Source organism: Chiloscyllium plagiosum, unplaced genomic scaffold (genome assembly GCF_037043375.1).
Source record: "Chiloscyllium plagiosum isolate Xiang-an unplaced genomic scaffold, Cpla_swu_hap1 HiC_scaffold_27, whole genome shotgun sequence".
NCBI classification, from domain to species: domain Eukaryota; kingdom Metazoa; phylum Chordata; class Chondrichthyes; order Orectolobiformes; family Hemiscylliidae; genus Chiloscyllium; species Chiloscyllium plagiosum.
The window spans coordinates 35148684-35155707 of record NW_028270165.1 but is presented as its reverse complement, the minus strand read 5'-3'; the positions used below and the strand labels follow the sequence as shown (position 1 = coordinate 35155707).

Sequence of the window (7024 nt, the reverse complement as noted above, 5' to 3'; positions counted from 1 at the left end):
TTCCTTCAGGCATCGGGTGGGGAGAGAGCGGCGATGGAGGAGGCCCAGGACCTGCATGTTCTCGGCAGCGTGGGAGGGGGAGTTGAAATTTTGGGCCAGAGGGTGATGGGGTTGATTGCTGCGAGTGTCCTGGAGATGTTCCCTCAAGCGCTGTGACTTGACTCTGCGAGGAGTCTCCAGTCTCCCCAATGTCGAGGAGACCGCATCGGGAGCAATGGATACAAGCAATGACATTGGTGGAAGCCTTCTCACGATCGTGGCCCAGGTTCGATTTCCGGGCAGGGAAGCAATATACGATAGCGCTGCGAGGGTGCGCTGCTGTCTCCCTGGTGGTCTAGTGGTTAGGATTCGGCGCTTTCACCGCTGCGACCCGGGTTCGATTCCCGGTTAGGGAAGTGTTTCTCAGTGGATCTTTGGCCTACCCATTCTCCGTAAATGCGCTGTACAGTTCCTTATTTGTGTTTGTCGTTCCTGGCTCCTGCAGTGTGTCGCGCCTCGTTGAAATCGTGTCCTGATTCAGGCTTGTTTGTAGGTGTAGGGATCATTGTTTCTGTAGCTGAGTACTTGGTTCGTGTGCGTTGTTTTCCTGTCGACGCTGTTTTGAATTTACCATTGACTGTTCGCTCGACTGTGACATCTCGAAATGGCACTTTGTTGTTGTTCTCCTCTTTTGTGAATTTTATGCCAGTAAGGATATTGTTGATGGTGTTGTAGGTTTCCTCTAAATTACTTCATTTTTTGATGACAAAAGTGTCATCACTGTGGCGGACAACAAAGTTTGAGTTGGATCGTTTGAAGGGCTGTTGGTTTGAGACTCTGCATTATTGCTTCTGCTAGGAATCCTGATACTGGTGGTTTCATGGGTGTTTCGTTTACTTGTTTGTAGGGCTTGTTACTGAATATGAAGTGGATGGTTAAGGCACAGTTCCACGAGCTGGATAGTGCTATCTTTGCTGATGAAGTTGGTGCTGTGTTTATGTCTTTGGTTCTTCGAGTAGTGTTCCAGTTTTCTTTGGCCACGTTGATGTTAATGGATGTGAACAGGGCTGTTATGTCAAAGGACATCATTATTCCATCCTCTTCTAACTTAGTTCTTTGGTGTTCAGGAATTCTTGGATGGAGTAAATGGAGTGGCGTGAATCTTCGACTTGGTGTTTTAGACTTCAGTGGAGGCCTTTGATGAGTCTGTATGTTGGTGTTCCAAGTAGTGAGACTAAGGCCTGAGGGGGGCTCCTGGTTTGAAGAGGAGGAGAACAACAACAAAGTGCCATTCTTAGATGTCACAGTAGAGCGAACAGTCAATAGGGAACTTCACACTAGCGTCTACAGAAAAACAATACACGCAAACCAAGTGCTTAACCACAGAAGCAATCATCCCAACACCCACAAACGAAGCTGCATCAGGACATTATTTCAATGAGCCACTACACACTGCATATAGAGGATTATAAAATCATGAGGGGTACGGATGAGGTGAACAGCAGGTGTCCTTTCCCTCAGCTGGGGTTTTCAGGATCAGGGAGCAAATATTTTGAGGTGAGTAGAGAAAGATTTTATAAGACAGGACAAGAATCGTTTTTTAAGAGAGTGGTCTGAGTGCAGAATGAATGTCCAGAAGAAGTCATAGAGTCATAGAGATGTACAGCACAGAAACAGACTGTTTGGTCCAACTTGTCCATGCCGACCAACTATCCCAAAACAATCTAGTCCCACCTGACAGCGCACGGCCCCATATCCCTCCAAACCCTTCCTATTCATACACCTAACCAAATGCCTTTTAAATGTTGCAATCGTACTAGACTTCACCACTTCCTCTGGCAGTTCATTCAATAAACGTACAATCCTCTGCGTGAAAACGTTGCCCCTTAGATCTCTTTTGTATCTTTCCCCTCTAATGCTAAACCCATGCCCTCTCGTTCTGGACTCCCCCACCCCAGGGAAAAAAACTTTGTCTATTTATCCTATCCATACCCCTCATGATTTTACACACGCAGAGTTACAACGTTTGGATAAGTCCATGAATATGAAAGGTTCGAAGGTTTATGGGCAAACACTGGTAGGTGGGACGAGTTTAGTTTGAGAACATACTCAGCATGGACGAGTTGGATGAAGGGTCTGTTCAGTGCTGTCATACTCTGTGACTGTCCTGTACTGGTCTTAAAACCATTTTCTTACCTCCCCCCATAACAATCCACTTCTTTGTTGTTCAAAACTCAGATGAATTTAGCCTTGAATATGTTCAATGACCCCACTTCTGAACTGAATTCCTCTTCGTAATATACCACTTGCCTCGCTCATTGCCTGCTGCATCTGCCCGACAACTGGCATTGACTGGAATGGAGGGACTCTGACACCCCTTTATACATCCATACATTATTCCTGATGAAGGGCTTGTGCCCGAAACGTTCACTGTCCTGCTCCTCAGATGCTGCCTGACCTGTTCTGCTTTTCCAGTGCCACATTTTTCGACTTTCACCTCTCGTCCTCACTTTCTCCACATTCCAATATATCACCATTTAAACAATGCACTGCTTTTTTTTAAACAGCCAAGGCTATAACTTCACATTGCGGCACTACACTTGCCATGTGTTTGCCAATTGAGATACAGACTTGGACCAACTTCGGGAAGAGGCAAAACACTGAGTTCTGAACAAAAACCGTAACACACTCAAAACGTCGGCTCTGTTTACCTTTCCACAGATGCAGCTCGACCCGTTGGCTTTCTGCAGTATTCGCTGTGTTTGAACTGATAGAAGACAATGGTAATTCTGGGCGGGAAGGTTAAATTACGAATTGAATAGTAGCTTCCTCAACGAGACTGTGCGGGCGATGGGTGGACCTGTCTCTGTGGCGCAATTGGACAGCGCGTTCGGCTGTTAACCGGAAGGTTGGTGGTTCGAGACCACCCAGAGACGGAGCGTTTGTTGTTCACGCTCCAACCGCTTTCAGGGCTGCAAAGATGCGTGTTTTTAATGGTGTCAGGAAAATGTTTCCCAAACGGAAATCTTTTCCACTGAGGAAGCACAAAGGGGTTTCTGAATTGATTGAATTTCTAACGTAAAGGAATGCGGATGCTTACAGTCCGAGACAGAAAGCGAAACTGCTGGAGCAACTCAGTAGTTTTGGATGTTCCTGGATGAGGAAAAAAAAAGTTCTGAAATGTTGTCTCTGATTCTCTTTCTACAGATGCTGGCTGACCTGCTGAGTTGCTCCTGCAATTTCTGGTTTTGTTTTTAACTGAACGTCCATTTCATCTTTCGGGATGAAACACCCAGAATCGCCATTTGCAAATATTTAACCCTTTCGAAAACTGTGAAGTGATTGGATTCAAACAAACTCTGCAATGATTCACTCTTTCTCAGCTCCACAGGCAGAGAGACCTGGGAAATGAAGCTGTCAGTGTGGTTCTGTATTTGTGGGCAGAGTGGTGAATGCGATGGACATGAAATCCATTGCGGGTTCCCCACGCAGGTGTGAACCCTGTCGACTACAGTTGAGAACTGTCGTCAAAAGGAAAGGGAGATTGTTCCACGGTTTTTTTAAAGATGCAAATCAGTGGAGGGGTTGAAATATTTCAATCACATTGGGACTGATCGGGAATCTGCAACCCACTGCCTGTCCGGGTGGAACAAGCAGATATCCCCAGAGCTGCTTTTGAGGATATGAGCCAAGTGTTTGGAAATGAGACGAGAACAGTGAGGGGCGTGAAGTCGTGGTCGAAATGAAGCAGCACCTGAGGACAAAGGTGTTTTATTTCCCAGTGAAAGATACTGCTTCACAAAGTTGGGTCGATGGAAGGGAAGCAGTGACGGTGCTTATGTTTGGCTGTTCACCTTGTGAATGTTCCCATTGCTGCGCATGTCCGTGTTAACGTCAGAACTCTGCATCATGGCGGCGTAAGGTAGGCACAGTGCCAGGGCGCAATGGATGACGCATCTGACTCCACCTACCTGTTTGAAATGCAGCTCTCAGCTTCTTCACACAACCCAATTAATCTTTCTCATTGTCCTGAAGCCGGCATACGGTTTGAATTCCTGATCTGCAGGAACGAGACTCTTTTCGCTGTCTCGCGTCAGTCAGTGTCCCTGAGAACATCAGAGTCACGTCACAGCGCTGTCAGAGGAGGGGAGGCTGAAAGAGCCCCACACGCTGCTCACGGGCACATTTCACTTTCCCCAACTCACCGCCCCAACCACTGCGGCTTCTGGGAGTGGAAAGGGAACAAACACCAAAACCCAGTCTCAGCTTTGTAAATCTTCAGGAAATAAGAAAACTGATTATCCCTTCCGGTCTTCCATCCTGGCCTGACAGCGTTGATTTTAAATGGCTGTCCAGTCAGTGCCGATTCGTTTTGACTGAAAAAATCTTCCTTATCTCATCCCAGCATTTCTTGCCACAGAGAACTGTGCGGCAGAATTCATGTATTTCCTTGTATGGTATTTTGTAAATAACATTCGTTTGCGGGTTGTTTGTATAGGGTATTTAAGGTTCACTAGCCGTTGTTTAATGCTGAGAGGGTTGAGTTATCTGGAAATCATTTCACAGATGTCTTTAATGTAAAGTAATGTGGCTAGGGTTTCTGCAGACGTTGTGTCTGCGAGTGTCAGTTTGTTGATGTGAAATCGTCACACTGGGTTTATTGGGTAGGCAAAAGTCGGGACTGCAGATGCTGGAAACCAGAGTTTAGATCAGAGTGGTACTGGAAAGGCACAGCAGGTCAGACAGCTTCCGAGGAGCAGGAAAATCGACATTTCGGGCTTAAGCCCTTCATCAGGAATAGAGGCAGGACGCTTCCAGGGATGGCGAGATAAATTGGGGGGTGCTGGGCCGTAGGTAGCAAAGAGTACAATAGGTGAATGGGGGTGGGGATGGAGGTGACAGGTCAGAGAGGAGGGTGGAGCGAACAGTTGAGAAGGGAGATTGGCAGGGAGGACAGGTCATGAGGACAGCGCTGAGCTGGAAGGTTGGAACTGAGGTAAGGTGGGGGGAGGGGAAATGAGGAAACTGGTGAAGTCCACATTGATGTCCTGGGGTTGAATTTATCCGAGGTGAAAGATGGGGCGTTCTTCCTTCAGGCATCGGGTGGGGAGTGAGCGGCGATGGAGGAGGCCCAGGACCTGCATGTTCTCGGCAGCGTGGGAGGGGCAGTTGAAATTTTGGGCCAGAGGGTGATGGGGTTGATTGCTGCGAGTGTCCTGGAGATGTTCCCTCAAGCGCTGTGACTTGACTCTGCGAGGAGTCTCCAGTCTCCCCAATGTCGAGGAGACCGCATCGGGAGCAATGGATACAAGCAATGACATTGGTGGAAGCCTTCTCACGATCGTGGCCCAGGTTCGATTTCCGGGCAGGGAAGCAATATACGATAGCGCTGCGAGGGTGCGCTGCTGTCTCCCTGGTGGTCTAGTGGTTAGGATTCGGCGCTTTCACCGCTGCGGCCCGGGTTCGATTCCCGGTCAGGGAAGTGTTTCTCAGTAGATCTTTGGCCTACCCATTCTCCGTAAATGCGCTGTACAGTTCCTTTTTGGCCTTCGTCGTTACTGGCGACTGCAGTGTGTCGTGCCTCGTTGAAATAGTGTCCTGATTCAGGCTTGTTTGTATGTGTAGGGATCATTGCTTCTGTAGCTAAGTACTTGGTTCGTGTGTGTTGTTTTCCTGTCGACCCTGTTTTGAATTTACCATTGACTGTGACATCTCGAAATGGCACTTTGTTGTTGTTCTCCTCTTTTGTGAATTTTATGCCAGTAAGGATATTGTTGATGGTGTTGTAGGTTTCCTCTAATTTACTTCATTTTTTGATGACAAAAGTGTCATCACTGTGGCGGACACAAAGTTTGATTTGGATCGTTGGTAGGGCTGTTGGTTTGAGACTGCATTATTGCTTCTGCTAGGAATCCTGATACTGGTGGTTTCATGGGTGTTTAGTTGATTTGTTTGAGGCTTGTTACTGAATATGAAGTGGGTGGTTAAGGCACAGTTCCACGAGCTGGATAGTGCTATCTTTGCTGATGAAGTTGGTGCTGTATTTGTATCTTTGGTTCTTCGAGTAGTGTCTCCAGTTTTCTTTGGCCACGTTGATGTTAATGGATGTGAACAGGGCTGTTATGTCAAAGGACATCATTATTCCATCCTCTTCTAACTTAGTGTCTTTGGTGTTCAGGAATTCTTGGATGGAATAAATGGAGTGGCGTGAATCTTCGACTTGGTGTTTTAGTCTTCAGTGGAGGCCTTTGACTAGTCTGTATATTGGTGTTCCAAGTAGTGAGACTATGGCCTGAGGGGGGCTCCTGGTTTGAAGAGGAGGAGAACAACAACAAAGTGCCAGTCTTAGATGTCACAGTAGAGCGAACAGTCAATAGGGAACTTCACACTAGCGTCTACAGAAAAACAACACACGCAAACCAAGTGCTTAACCACAGAAGCAATCATCCCAACACCCACAAACGAAGCTGCATCAGGACATTATTTCAATGAGCCACTACGCACTGCATATAGAGGATTATAAAATCATGAGAGATACGGATGAGGTGAACAGCAGGTGTCCTTTCCCTCAGCTGGGGGTTTCAGGATCAGGGAGCAAATATTTTGAGGTGAGTAGAGAAAGATTTTATAAAGACAGAACAAGGATCGTTTTTAAGAGAGTGGTCTGAGTGCAGAATGAACGTCCAGCAGAAGTCATAGAGTCACAGAGATGTACAGCACAGAAACAGACTGTTTGGTCCAACTTGTCCATGCTGACCAACTATCCCAACCCAATCTCGTCCCACCTGACAGCACACGGCCCCATATCCCTCCAAACCCTTCCTATTCATATACCTAACCAAATTCCTTTTAAATTTTGCAATCGTACTAGACTTCACCACTTCCTCTGGCAGTTCATTCAATAAACGTACAATCCTCTGCGTGAAAACGTTGCCCTTTAGATCTCTTTTGTATCTTTCCCCTCTAATGCTAAACCCATGCCCTCTCGTTCTGGACACCCCCACCCCTGGGAAAAGACTTTGTCTATTTATCCTATCCATACCCC

General features: G+C 46.9%; 2 non-coding genes across 2 annotated transcripts; both read left to right on the top strand.

Moving 5' to 3' along the window:
- The first annotated feature begins 323 nt into the window (after positions 1 to 323).
- On the top strand, positions 324 to 395 carry trnae-uuc (transfer RNA glutamic acid (anticodon UUC)). Its single transcript has one exon. It is a non-coding gene; the product is annotated as a tRNA-Glu (tRNA).
- A 4994-nt stretch (positions 396 to 5389) lies between these two features.
- trnae-uuc (transfer RNA glutamic acid (anticodon UUC)) lies at positions 5390 to 5461 on the top strand. The gene has a single exon. It is a non-coding gene; the product is annotated as a tRNA-Glu (tRNA).
- The last annotated feature ends 1563 nt before the right edge of the window (positions 5462 to 7024 follow it).